The sequence below is a fragment of the Poecile atricapillus genome, chromosome W, assembly GCF_030490865.1.
Source record: "Poecile atricapillus isolate bPoeAtr1 chromosome W, bPoeAtr1.hap1, whole genome shotgun sequence".
NCBI lineage: Eukaryota > Metazoa > Chordata > Aves > Passeriformes > Paridae > Poecile > Poecile atricapillus.
Window position 1 is genome coordinate 35,814,968 of NC_081288.1, and position 13,405 is coordinate 35,828,372.

Below are 13,405 nucleotides of genomic sequence, written 5' to 3' on the forward strand. Positions count from 1 at the left end.
ATATAACATTATCCATTTTATCATACCTCCTCTTTTGGGTAGTTGTATATGTTAAGAAATCTATGTAAATGAACTGCAGAGGCATGCAAAAAATAAAATGTATCACATTATTTAACTTTTACAGTTATTGACAACCCACAATTTATCTCTCCTCAGTGATGTGATTACTGTTATGCTGATAACCACTGAGTGGTTGATTCACACCATTTTTATGAAAAAAAAATCCATTCCAGAAAGCAAACTGTAGTAAATCAAATCCCAAAGGTGATCAATTAAATATGTGACATTGGTACAATTTGAACATAGAAGACTGACAAGTCCATATCTCAGCAGAGACGAAGTTACAACAATTCAAGATTTACAATTGCCTGGGTGCTATGAGCAGAATGGTCAAAAGTAAAAGCTATAAAAAAGTTACAACATCTGACTGAAAACTTCCTGTAATAATAGATATTATTCTTCCTTGTGCTCTTTAAATGATTTTCTCAGGTATATGAAAATAGCCAATTTTGGAAACTTTTCTTCCTCTATTTGCAAAGAATCAGTAACAGGTGGGAGAGAGGTAGATTTCCACTTCTTGTACAATTTAAATGTCAATTAACTTTATTGGTGTGTACAACGATGTGTCCATTATTTACCTGAGTACTTAAATGTTTTACAGTAGCAGGGAATGTTATCCAAGCTCTAATGTCAGATTTCAGGCCAAGCGTACACGCTGGCTAGTTGAATTTTTACCTCTCTGATGAAATAGTATGTAAAAGAAAAAAAAAAAGCCAAACAAAAACAAACAATTCCCTCAAACAAACGAACAAAAAGCCAAAAATCCCCATGAGAAATAACATTCCAAAGGTGTAGCAAATTTTTTGGAGCAAGAGTCACTTAGAAGTATACTGATTGAATCCTTTTGCTTCATCATTGCACCATAATCCAATTCAAGTTCTCTACTCTTAATATTTATGTTGAAATTTTTCTCACTAACATTTTCCTAGCCCAGCGTTTGACATTTATTAACTTAGTACTACTAGTGGTTTTATTTCTTTTGTCACCTATAAAATCTATTTCAGTGTTCTAAATGTTGAAAAGAAATATCAGTAAAAATATAAAGGTATGAATCAAAGGTATAAATATGCACAACAATGAAAAAACAACAACTTACTAACCATTAAGTAAATATTTTACTCCTATGAAGGTACAGCATATCAGAAAAACATACCACACTAATGTTTGCTTTGCCCACAAAAATAAACACATAATTGATTTTCAAACACTCCCTTCCACTACGTTTTCCTTGGACATTTTCACAGCACTAAGCTCAAGAAATCTCTGTCCACACCTTCCCTGTAAACAGCCCTAATGAAAAGTTTATGTCAGATTTACCAACACCTAAGGCTTAAAACTAGATCTGTTTGTACTCATATAGTTCACTATGATTAAAAAACAACAATCTGTTGCCTTACAAAGCAAATAAAATTAAGAGTTTTTGACTGTATGGTCTACATAAACAGCTAAAACAGCTATAGGGGTGGTGTATTTGTATTTATTTCTAAAGCCAAATTAAGCAGTTACCTAAATACTGAGGCTTTACACATATGTGCAAATCACATACAGCTGATTTAATACATATTAGCTCATCTGAAGATATCTTTTATGCTTTTGTATGCTCCATACTTTATTTCCAGTGTTTATTTCAAAAAGTCTGTATTCAGTCATTTCACAAACACACAAAACATACATAGACCTTTTTATTTTTCATTGCACCTATTCTTTTGTTAACCCATTTGAAACAATTTTTTAAAATTTTTAAACACAATAAAATTACCCATGATAGCACTCATCAGGAAGGAGGAGGTGTGAATCTATTTGATGTTAGGGTTTTCTTTCTGAATTTTAAGAATGAAACTTTCGTATTATTAGCTATTTCCATTTATCCATTTGGATCAAGAACGGTTCCTGATTCACAACACATTTTTTAGCTTTTGAGACAGTACTACTACAGGGTTCCTAGCTTGATTTTGCAGCTCATTAACAAACATTGGAGGCTTAGGGATTTTTTTTTTTTTTTCATGGCATATTATACATATTTCATTTTGTTCCTCCTTCATTTTTCAAGTATTGACTCGATTGCTTCCTTTGCAAAATGTAATGACTATTCACATCGAGCAATGAACTTCTGCAGTTTCAGAAACATAATTCAATCCTACAGTGAGCAAAGTGAGTGAGAATGGTTCTGCTAACTTTAATTGGGTCTGAATGAGCTGCTGAGAAGTCGAGTTTAAGCGCAAATGTTATTTACACAATCTAATCCTAAGCATTTTTTATATGCTCTGGATTACATTCTGGATCTAAATAATCTTTTAAAATATATCATGACTATACATGCAATTAGGGCTGCTCTGAGTCATATTTACACCGTGAACAAAAAGTAGTTCTCAGGACAGTGTCAAACTTACATTCAGCTTTGAAGCACTTCTACAAGTCTCTGTCCAAACTGTGAATAATGCCATCACATATTGCCTTTCATCTCTCTGAGATCAAGGAGGATCACAAGAGCATAATAAAAACCAAACCAATTCCTGAAACTGTACTGTGGTTTGAAGCAGAGGATGCAAAAAAGCATTAACAATACAGGCTGAAAAGAAAGGCCAGCATCTGACATCTAACAACTCTGTTAAGGTCAGAGCAGATATCCATCTACATCAGTACTCTGCTTCCAGAAGAGTTCAGTAGCAGTTGCTTACGGAAAGAATGAAAAAAGCTGGACATGATGAGGACATTCCTTCCTTTAATACCTTCTTTTAGACCTTGGAAACTGGTGGTTTAAGGACTTTCTGCTAAAATCTAGGGAAAGATGCCTCACCCTAAAACAGAAATCTAATTCCTAATGACAAATGTAACTATATAGTCAGCATGTTTGCCACGTCATCTCTATGTCAATCCACAAAGAATGCAAATCATGTATACAGCTCATAGGATGTAACTGCTGAAGCGGTGTGAATTAACTTTGAAACGGCATCATGTTGGACACCACGGGAGCTGAAACTACCTCAGGTTTCCAAGCGTGGTGGACCTCAGAGTCACTACCTAAGAAAACAGTGAAACTATCTTTGAAAATGAGGGAAAACTAACTCTTTATACCTCTTTCCTTTCTTTTTTCATCTCTTCATTGACTCATTCAGTGTTTTGAGGACAGCAATGGTTTAGTCAGAAAAAAATTATTTACTGGTATTTATGTAGTGCATTTATTTATATGGTATTTTAAGATCACAACAAGTAAATTACCCAACAATATAGACAAGCAGAAGAAAGCTAACATCCAAAACACACCATGAACAAAGAGTAATGACTGGCTCCTGATCATTACAACCTAACAGGAAGAGTGGCAAGTAAAAAAGAAAAAGCATCTTCTATTAGAAACAGTATTTCCACATTAAAATTTCATAGAAATACTGTGCGGAATCCTGTGCTTTGAAAAAAGATTCACACTTCAAAAAACAGATCCAGTTCACCTGCCTGCTTTTATTCAACATGTTTTTTTCTGTACTTCTGCTCTCCTCTGTGAGGTAGGTCATTAACATCATCCAAAGGAGGAATGACCTCTTTTCAACTAGATGCTACAAAGTATCTGCCCTCTCCACATTCAAATTTGTTTTAAATAAGAATACTATGTAATTAGAATAAACAAATAAATTAATCAAAATGAAGCTTTCCATTAGTCTTCTCTATATAATACAAATTTGAATTAATTCTTCAGGCTGGTGATGTCCTTAATTTCTAGTTTATGGTGAGCATATTTGAATAGTGCAGTTAAAGTCTTGTTCACTGAAAGACAATAAAATGGGTAAAAACAAAGACAAATGAAAGGCAGAACCTTCAACATCATTCTATGACTATTTTAAACAAGCTTACAAAAATTCTTTTGGGGCAATACATTCCTCACGAAGAACTACTTTTCCTGATGTTAAACATCCTGTAGGTTAAATACTTGCTTAGACTGGGAGGGGGTGTGGCGAGGCAGAAGCATCTTATGCTGAAGGTTAACCCTCTGATACTCACAGCCAGCCCACTGAACTATCTTTCATCTGGCAGAAAGATGTAACTTTCTCTCTTGGCTCCTGGCAAACATATTTCACTCTGTCGGTTATTTCATTTAAATATCATGCTAGTCCAGGACAACATATTTAATTTCTTTTTAAACTAAACTTATTTCTGCCAAGGCCTGAGTATTTGCTGGGAATTTCTTCTCTTAAATAGTAAGTTTTAACAAATATCTTAAGAAATCATGAATTTTTAGCTCTTATAGCTAAACAGAAGAACCAGATCACTTTTCTATGCTCTTTTGTATAATGTTGATAGACTGTGATTGAAAACTTCCTTTGAAATTAAAGAACTGAATATATTTGTGTATTTAGCCTTTTCTTTCATCCAGTCCTTTGAGGAATCATGTTACTATAGACTAGTTTTTCTGTGGAACTCCAGTTCATGTGTAAAGCTTAGTTCAATGTTAGGAAGTTGAACATCAGTTCAGATCCAGACTTTATAAATAACTTCCAAAAGCTAAGAAAATGTCAGATACGAACATCCTCAGCTGAATCTTCTATTAGCTGTATTATTATTCCACTTAAAGTACTACACAAATTCAGTCTAAACTCTGCCATTTTAAATCAGTATGTAAACACATTTAACAATGTTATAAAAAAACCATGGACAATCTTTTAAATTACATAGCTTAGAGGATACACATTTTACAGAAAATATATATCTGAACTTCAAGCAGTAGGAAAAATAGTCCCTTTCTCTGAGTTTGTCTTCCAGTATTTTTCACATATTTTATGTGCTGAAGATAAATTGATTAGCACCCTAACAAAGGTTATTTTAACCTTTGGCAATGGTTCTTTTCCAACCCTGTCTTTATATAAGACAATATATGTACATTAGAAATCTGGGTACAACTGCAATCTTATGGCTGCAAAAACCAAACAGTTTCAAGCCAAAAAAGTAGGGAGAATCACATGAATTCCAGAGAAGCATTGCAATGATTAATTGACCTCAAGAGATTTTATAGACTTACAAAAACTGGTTAATTATTAGAATACATTCTTGTAGGAAAATGAGAGGACAAGGAGATTTGTCCATTTCTAAGAAAGATATATTGATGATTACTGGAAAAATCACATTTTGTTAAGAAAAAATTTAAGAAAATTTTATTGTAGAATGTCTTCTCCAAATGTAATATTTCCTAACTTTTTACTAAGTTTGGAAAATTAGCTGTTCTCTAAAATTCAAATGCATATATATACATATATCTATATATATATGTACATTTAATATATGTACCAATGTGTTTGAGCTACACATATGCAAATAAAATGAGAAGAATTTATTGTGGAAAAGTAAATGAACAACGAAAATTTCAAGGACAAGGTAAGTTTTCTTTCAAATAGAAGGTTGAATGTCTTCATACATAATTAACTCTCCAAAAGTCTGAATCTTATTGTAGTTCATGTCAGTTATTCATGACCTAAACTTTTCTAAAAATCAATTTTTGTCTTATGCCTGACAGAGTTCAAAGGAAGCTCTGTGTCCTTTCTTTGAATACAGGAATAAAAAATACAGACTACCACAGATGGGTAAATGGTAGCCTCAACTTCAGAGCTTAGACATGATTCAAGTAAGCACCAGAAATGTATGCTTGAAAAGTCTTTTGAGATATAAACCCCCACCCATCTCAATAAACATCAAGCTCCTGGAACCTTCAAGCCACCCCTCAAAGTGTGTCTAAGACCCTAGATATCATCTTTCCCCATTAAAATGGCAAAAATCTTCAAGACTTCCCCTCTCTGACTGGCACACGACACAAATTTTTTGCTGCAATATCTCTATAAACCTTTTCCCAAGTTTTTCTACTTCCATGAAAACAAAGAAACAAAACTTTCAAGGGGCAATGAGTTAAAAACTTAAAAAAACAAAACAGACAAGGAACCCCTCAGCCCTACCCCTTAAATACTCGGCATTCAAAGAACTTTGAAGAAACATAACCCAAAATGTTCTACCCAGCTTAGATAATGAATACTAAAATACCATAGAAAAGAAAGCTGTGCTTCAGCTTGCAGTTTTGTCTAAAGAAGGGAAGTCATGCAGAAGCACAGGGTAATAAAAAATAGACTAGTCATAAGTTTATAGTCATTTAACCTTTAACATGTTTCAAAGTTCAGGTCACATGAAAGATTAGATTCAATTTCAAGACAACTTTTCCTTTTTGCTTAAAAGTCCTTATTTCAGAAACACGGACAAAAATAAAAGGATTTTCAAGATAAAGAGCAAAGAAAGGCTAAGTTGTAAACATAGTTTTAGATGGAATTTATGTTAACAAACCTCTAATTGCACTACAAAATCCTTAATTCTAAAGAGGTATGTCTAAATCATCTCCCAGCTTCACTTATACTGTCCTCCTTATGTCTTTAGCACTGTCTCTTCTATTTGAAATAAATTATCCACAAATGAATCTGCAAGTTGAAATTTGTTCACTCATACCTGTATTCTCAACACCTTAAATCTTTTGGGACATGTAATGATACTCAAGAAAGAAGCTGATTCTTTGGGATGTTTTTCTGGTTTATGAAATGATCAATAGCTACTCCTATAACCTATATAAAAAAAAAAGTTTTTAAGTATTTTTCATGCCAAAATAATACTAGACTGAGTAGTAGGACAGTATTTAGCATTTAAGATTCTTTAGCCCACTCTATTCTAGGACAACCTAGACATAATCTTAAATAGATTTTAGCTAAATTAAGACTGTATTTTAGCATATGAGGTGTTTGGGGTCTTTTACCATTCTTTGTTTACACTGTTAGAAACTAAAACATTGCATGAAAAGTCCCTTATGACTACACATCCTTTTCTGTGGGACTGCTTCCCAGAAAGTCAGACCCTGGCCAACAGTATTGCCCACATATTGGACTTTGCACTTGCTCTTGGCGAACATTACGAGGCTCTGGTCAGCCTGTCTATCTAGCCTGTGCAGGCTGCTCTGAAGAACTCCCTGATCCTCCAAGCATGCCAGCCACTGCCCTCAATACAGCATCATCTGCACACTTGAGACTGCATTCTGCTCCATCATACAGGTAGCTAATAATTTTTTTTACTATTTTGGTCTCCCTACCATCCATGATGGGCTCCATTAATTACTGTCCACCAGTAATTATGACTCCGAAATTTTGCCCCACAAAATGCAACTATTTGAGCCTGGTACTGCAGCCAATTTGCCAATGACCGTATTGTCTACTTTCCCAGCCCATATCTCAATAAATTTTGGGAATAAGACTCTAGGAGATAGTCAACAGCCTTCCTAAAATAAAGGCATGCCATATGCACTACACTCCCCTTACTCATAGTGCCAGTCACCTTGTGACAGAAAACAATCAAGGTGACGAGTCCTTGGTAAACCCATGCTAGATTCTCACAATCACTTTTTTTCATGGATTTAAAATTGGCTTCTGAATATATTTACTCCAAGGATTCCCAGAAAGTGAGATAATGTTAATGGCTTCTAGTTCCCTGGATTTTCTTCAATTTTCTGAAGATGGGTGTGATGTCTGCTCTTTTCCAGTCACCCCCCCAGTTGCTGTGAAGTTTCAAAGATGATAGAGAGTAAACTCAAAATTATTTCAGACAGCTTGTTCAACCCCTTGGATGCATCCTATCTGTTCCCTTGGACTTGCATATGTTCAGGGGAGTTAAGATGTGCTGCAATTGGATAACATCTGCATTCCTCTAAACCCAAAGGATTTCAAGCTCCAGGCTATAAGACATGGAGAGATTTAAGTGCAGAGCATCACATAAGCTGACATCTCATGTTCCTCTTCGGTTCCTCCATAAGAACTGCAATTTAACTCAATAACAATATTCACAGAATCAATGGCTTCTTCTCACAGAGTACAGACAAATCAAATAGGTTAGCTCCTGAAATTTGTAAATAGGGACTACTAAAAAATCTTTTTCAATGGAAATCAATGTATGTGGACATGCTAAATATTAGACATTTAACTACATATTTTAAACACAACCTATCTATCTATCTATATATATATACCAAAACATCAGTTTCAACATTACACAAAAATTAACGAACTTAGAGAAGATATATTCAGTGATTAGAGATCCTGCTAAAAGCTCCGCTTTCAAAAGACTCCAGATGGAGACGTAGTCATTGAGAAGAATCTGTGACTGTATTATTGCTTCCATTTATAATGATGCTTTTGGCTTAGAACAATTTTCCTTTGAGGCTACAGGAGAGAGTAGAAACTTCAAAAAATTAAAGCTTTTTTTTCCACTTACATACATTTTTCCATTGTTTGCTTTGCTTATTTAATATTATTAAATTTTGATGCTTTACTTTGTCTTTAGAGATATAATAGGAATTATAATTAATGTTATTGCTATCCTTCGCTATGTCATAGGAACAAAATGCAACTTAGGAAAATACTACACCATTTGCTACATATACGTTCCAAATTTGCAGCGCTATGCATGACTAGTAGGCTTTCCTTTGGGAAATATTTGTTTGAATCTGGCTATTTAACCAAGAACTGGATAGAGACAAGTGATGAAAATAGGTTTTGTTTAAAAATTAGCAGCATTTCAGGTGGTAGGAAGAACAGATCTCATGGTGGAAAGCCAGAAAACAACCAGAGCACATCCTGCATGAGCTGTGAAGCTGGAGTGCTAGTGACAGCCTTTAGTAGCTGTGGTTGTGTTTATTTTTTCAGGTACTGACTGCAACAACCTACTTCTAAGTCCAGAACATCTGAGACAACTAGAAAATGAGATAAGCAGTACTGCTGAAAAACGTAGAAGTTTTATGCATCTGCAGATGCCACAAACTATGAATGGCATGCAATCCACTAACACAGCAGCTGAAGCAACAGGAACATATCAAAAGATTATTGATAAACACTCTTTGAGAAAAGATTGATCCTCCAATATACTGCCTAGGAGAGAGTTTTTTCCTCCTTTTTAAAAGAAGACTGTGGATCTAATGAAATTTTCAACAGGCACTTTTTTGCTTTTCTACAACACTGTAACTTTACCTGAAATTTGATGAAAAAAGGATCATATTCTTCGCAGAAAATAATGCAGAAAAGCTGGATGCTAATCTGACATTTATAAGCAATTAAAGGAATTAGACACATATATAAGAATGTCAAGATACAAGAAATGTTATGGGGACCTTCTAATCCATGGGCAACATTTATTTCCTGGCACTAGCCAGAAAACAGCAATCACTGTCACAAACTCACAATCGTAAGCTCCCAGTCTGAGACAAACCACATTATGAAGGATTATCAGAAAAGAAAACAAAACACATCATATGGGTCTAGTTTGGACATATGATAAGGAAATTAAAGATGGGAGACATGAGGAAATTATTTTTCTAATTACCATTTACTTATTAACAGTTAGCACACATGAGCTAGTTCTTATTGTTTCCAGCCCTCAGAAAAGAAAAAATGAGAAGAAAGAAAAATAAAACTGCTACCTACCCTCTTTGGAAGGTTAGCAAAAAAATTAGAAATGGCTATATGTCTGAGTGTGGATATTCAAAAAAAAAAAAAAAAAAAAAAAAAAAAAGAGAGAGAAGGAAATTCCTGAACAATAATTTCAAAAGCTGTCAAAAACCCTGGAATTTAAAAAATCTACATAAACTCTGTCTCAGGGCAACAGTTCATCTTCTTTGATGAACAAAGCAGTGATGGATTTCTTTTTAACTTGATTGCAACTTATAAAGTGATTTTCTTTATGAAAAAGAATGACTAAAGTGATTTAAATTAAATTTAAAATGCAGTTAAATGCAGTTTTAAAATAGAGTACTTACTTTGTGTGTCATGTAATCATCAATATTGATATTTCTCTTGATGAGAATAAGATGGGTCCATATACTTATTCAGAAGGAAAACAGTAATTTATTCAGTGGTCATTGCTCAGGGTAAACAATTGTCTAAAAACTCATCATATTTAACTTATTCAGCTTTCTATGACCTTGGCCAGTTTAGACATTTTGCATTTGGCTCACATCATATTTGCATCAAGAAAACAACAGTACTGATATTTAGATGGTACAGAAGTAAGAGGTATGTCAAACAAATGTGCTGTCAGATTTCATCCACCAGAGGTAAAGTGAGCTCTGCCTTGTAGATCATTTGCTACATGGATGGACTGCTGATGAATGGTTGCCTTAAGATCAGCCTTCTGGAGCATGTAGGCTGGAATTCTCCGAAGTCCACATGAAAGATGTGAAGATATCACTAAATACCAGGCTCATACTTTGTGAAACATCTGCTGACCAGATCTTTCATGTTGTCTGGGACAGCCTGTTTGACATCACACAATCACACACAAAACACTACTGCCACCAGTCGCCTCTGAATGCCTTTGGCAATGTATGGGAGCTGGTATGGATACAAGAAGGTATCAGCAGTGGTTCAGGTGAAATGACTACTATTCATGCTATTGTTAGATAAAGCCCATTCCTCTAGCCCAATCGCATGCAATCCTTTTTTCATGTGATAAAGTGTTTAACTTGTACTAAAAATATACTACTGTTCAATGGGAATAAATGAAGTTAAGATCTTTGTCAAAGACTAGGGTTTCCCCCCATGCTGTTTCAAACCTCACCTTCCATGGAACACTGGGTCCACAGAGTTTGTAATGAAGATATAAAACATTTGTTTGTTAAGACTGATGCCTAATGACTTATTGCACAGTGATATTTACAAATGGTTTAGATAGGTGCTTGCACGGTAGTGATTTTGTAGAATGTTAGATAACACCAAGTAAAATCATAATGACTCAAACCTACGTAACAGTATAAGAAAAAACAAAACCACCACAACACAAAATAGTGAACTATTCAAAAAGCTTTTAGACAAGATTTAAGACATTTGTATCAGTTTCCAATAAGGAAAGGTTTTTCTTCCCTTCTCTCTCATTTCACTCACCCTATACAACAAAATACTGAAATCTGCAGTACAAAATTGTATTCAAGTATTTTCCTCTTCCTTGAAACCCTAGCATATGGGATCTCTTAGCCAAGCAATATGTACTCCTCCGTACACACTTGTTTGAGACACAACAGATAGCCACTGATACCATGTGTCATTATTTGGCTCTGCTTCAGCACTTTGCTATAAAACACTGAGACCAGAAAAGAAGGAATAATAAGTATAGACTGTTCCAAGTTTCTGATGCTTGTTTCTCCAAGAGTAGGAAGTCCACATGATTTGGTATTACCAACTGCAGAGAAAGAAACAGCTACAGACATATGGAAACAGCCTAGTACTGAGTAGTTAGTCTGGACTAGACAGAGCAGAGTGTATGCCTAGTATAGCTATGGCACACATTTCTCAAAATCAACAGCATGGACAATATATATACTTGAAAAAAAAAAAAGACAAATATTGCAGGTTATCATTCTAATTACAGTCATTGACATTAAACATTGAAATATTCATTTACTGAAAAAAAATATCCTTCACAGACATATACACTGTAAATTTATCATATACACTGCTCTGTAGAAAACAGATGTTATATTTTTCATCACAAGAGGCTATGGGCTTGAGTAACTTATTTGACATCAGTTCACAGTTCAGCCTTTGAGCCTGATGTGCAAATTAAAAATGTCAGCTTGTGGTTCACCTGTCATCATCTGAACCTAAACACTTCCTGAGAATTTTTCCCCAAATCCATGTTTTATTTCATTCCTGATAAACTCATTAATAATTTGTGAAAGAGAAATTAAAAAAAAAAAAAAAAAAAAAAAAATTGTATGGCAACACCAGAAGGTGATACACTACAAATCTCTCTGAAATCAGCTGGGCTTCTTTCTCCCACCTTCTCCATCCCTTCCTTTTCTCCCTGGCCTCATGAACACCTGCCCAAATATGATTGTCTTGTTGACAGAAAGATGGAACAAAATTGTCTGGGTAGTTTTCAGTTAAGCAATTAAAAAACCCCAAAACCAAACATGACAGGGTTATTTGGGCCAGACAGAGAGAAACAAGAATGGTTCAACTGAATTATTGTGTGTAAAACTCCGGCCTACTGGCTGACTAGTTCAAGACAGGGTATTTTCCTTCTTTAATATACGAACAGATACTTCCTTCCCGTGTGAAGAAATAAAACCTTCTCTGTTCTGCTTTTTATTATTTTAGAAAGAAGCCAGGGATCAGAGAACATCAACTAATGAAACTGTTTTGTATATGTATTTCAAATTAAAATGAAAAAAAATCCTAAAATTTAATCCAGATCTCTATGTTTACACACACACATTTCCTGTCTACCAAATGATTCTTGGAACTTCTGCCTCAAACCTTTTGCATGCTCTTAAATAAAGCAGCAATTCTGAAAATGTACCTTAAAATAGTTGCTAAAAAGGAGAAGAAAAAAATAAAATTACCCTAAGTCATCAACTCATTGGTAATATTTTCACAGAAAGCCCAGCTATTATTAAAAAAAAGCCTGGTATCCGATGAACTGATCAACTGTAAACCGCACCACAACAACCAACAGCATACTTAGTTTCATAACTCCATGATCCACACAAACACCTACTTATAAATGGGACTAAGTCCTGCCAGTAGCAGGGCTATTGCATCAATCTCCTTTGCAACATTACAGTGGAATATTGATAAATGGCTCTTGCAAAGACATAGCAGCTGAGTAAGCACATTCAGAGACAAGGGTTCATGAAAACAATCTTAGTTATATCCTCTTAGGTCTCAGAAGGCTACAGTGCTGTTAGGTTTTTTTTGCTTTACCTGAAAGGATTAATAAAAAAAAAAAAAGGAAAGCAGCCAATGAATGTGAACAATTAGAGAAAGAGTCCTCCAGACAAGTACATAGGTGACTCATCAACTACTACTATTTAATATGCATACTAGGTCTAGGACTTTCCATATAGATTATCTTTTGAGGCTATAAAGAAAAAAAATTCTTTAAAGATTCTTTTTCTTGTTTACTGAATGACAATATTGACCCCATAGACATTTTTTATTTTTTACCTACATATAGCTAAATTCAGTTTTGAATGTCATGTTATTCCTCATATTCCTCTGGAGCCACTTTTATTTCTTAGAATGGAAGCTTCTCATCCAATTTCAATCCTTTTGAAACTGAAAGAGTATTTCTAGCACTATATAACTTGTAAAAATAAGTAGTAATTTCTCATTATTAGGCATAACAGAGTTGCTAAGTGTGGGTTTTATTTCTTTCTGATTTAAACGTACTCCTCTTCATAATTTACTACTGTATTTAAACTTCTGATCTTTTTAGCACGCTACACATAAGAGAATAAACCTGCTTCACTTTTTGCTTTGGGGATATGTTATTTTACTGGAATATAGCT

The 13,405-nt window shown here is 34.4% G+C and overlaps 1 protein-coding gene across 1 annotated transcript in view; it reads right to left on the minus strand.

The window, feature by feature from the left end:
• Positions 1-13,405, minus strand: part of LOC131591861 (leucine-rich repeat and IQ domain-containing protein 1-like) — a 102,902-nt gene that overhangs the window by 51,551 nt on the left and 37,946 nt on the right. The window lies entirely within an intron of this gene.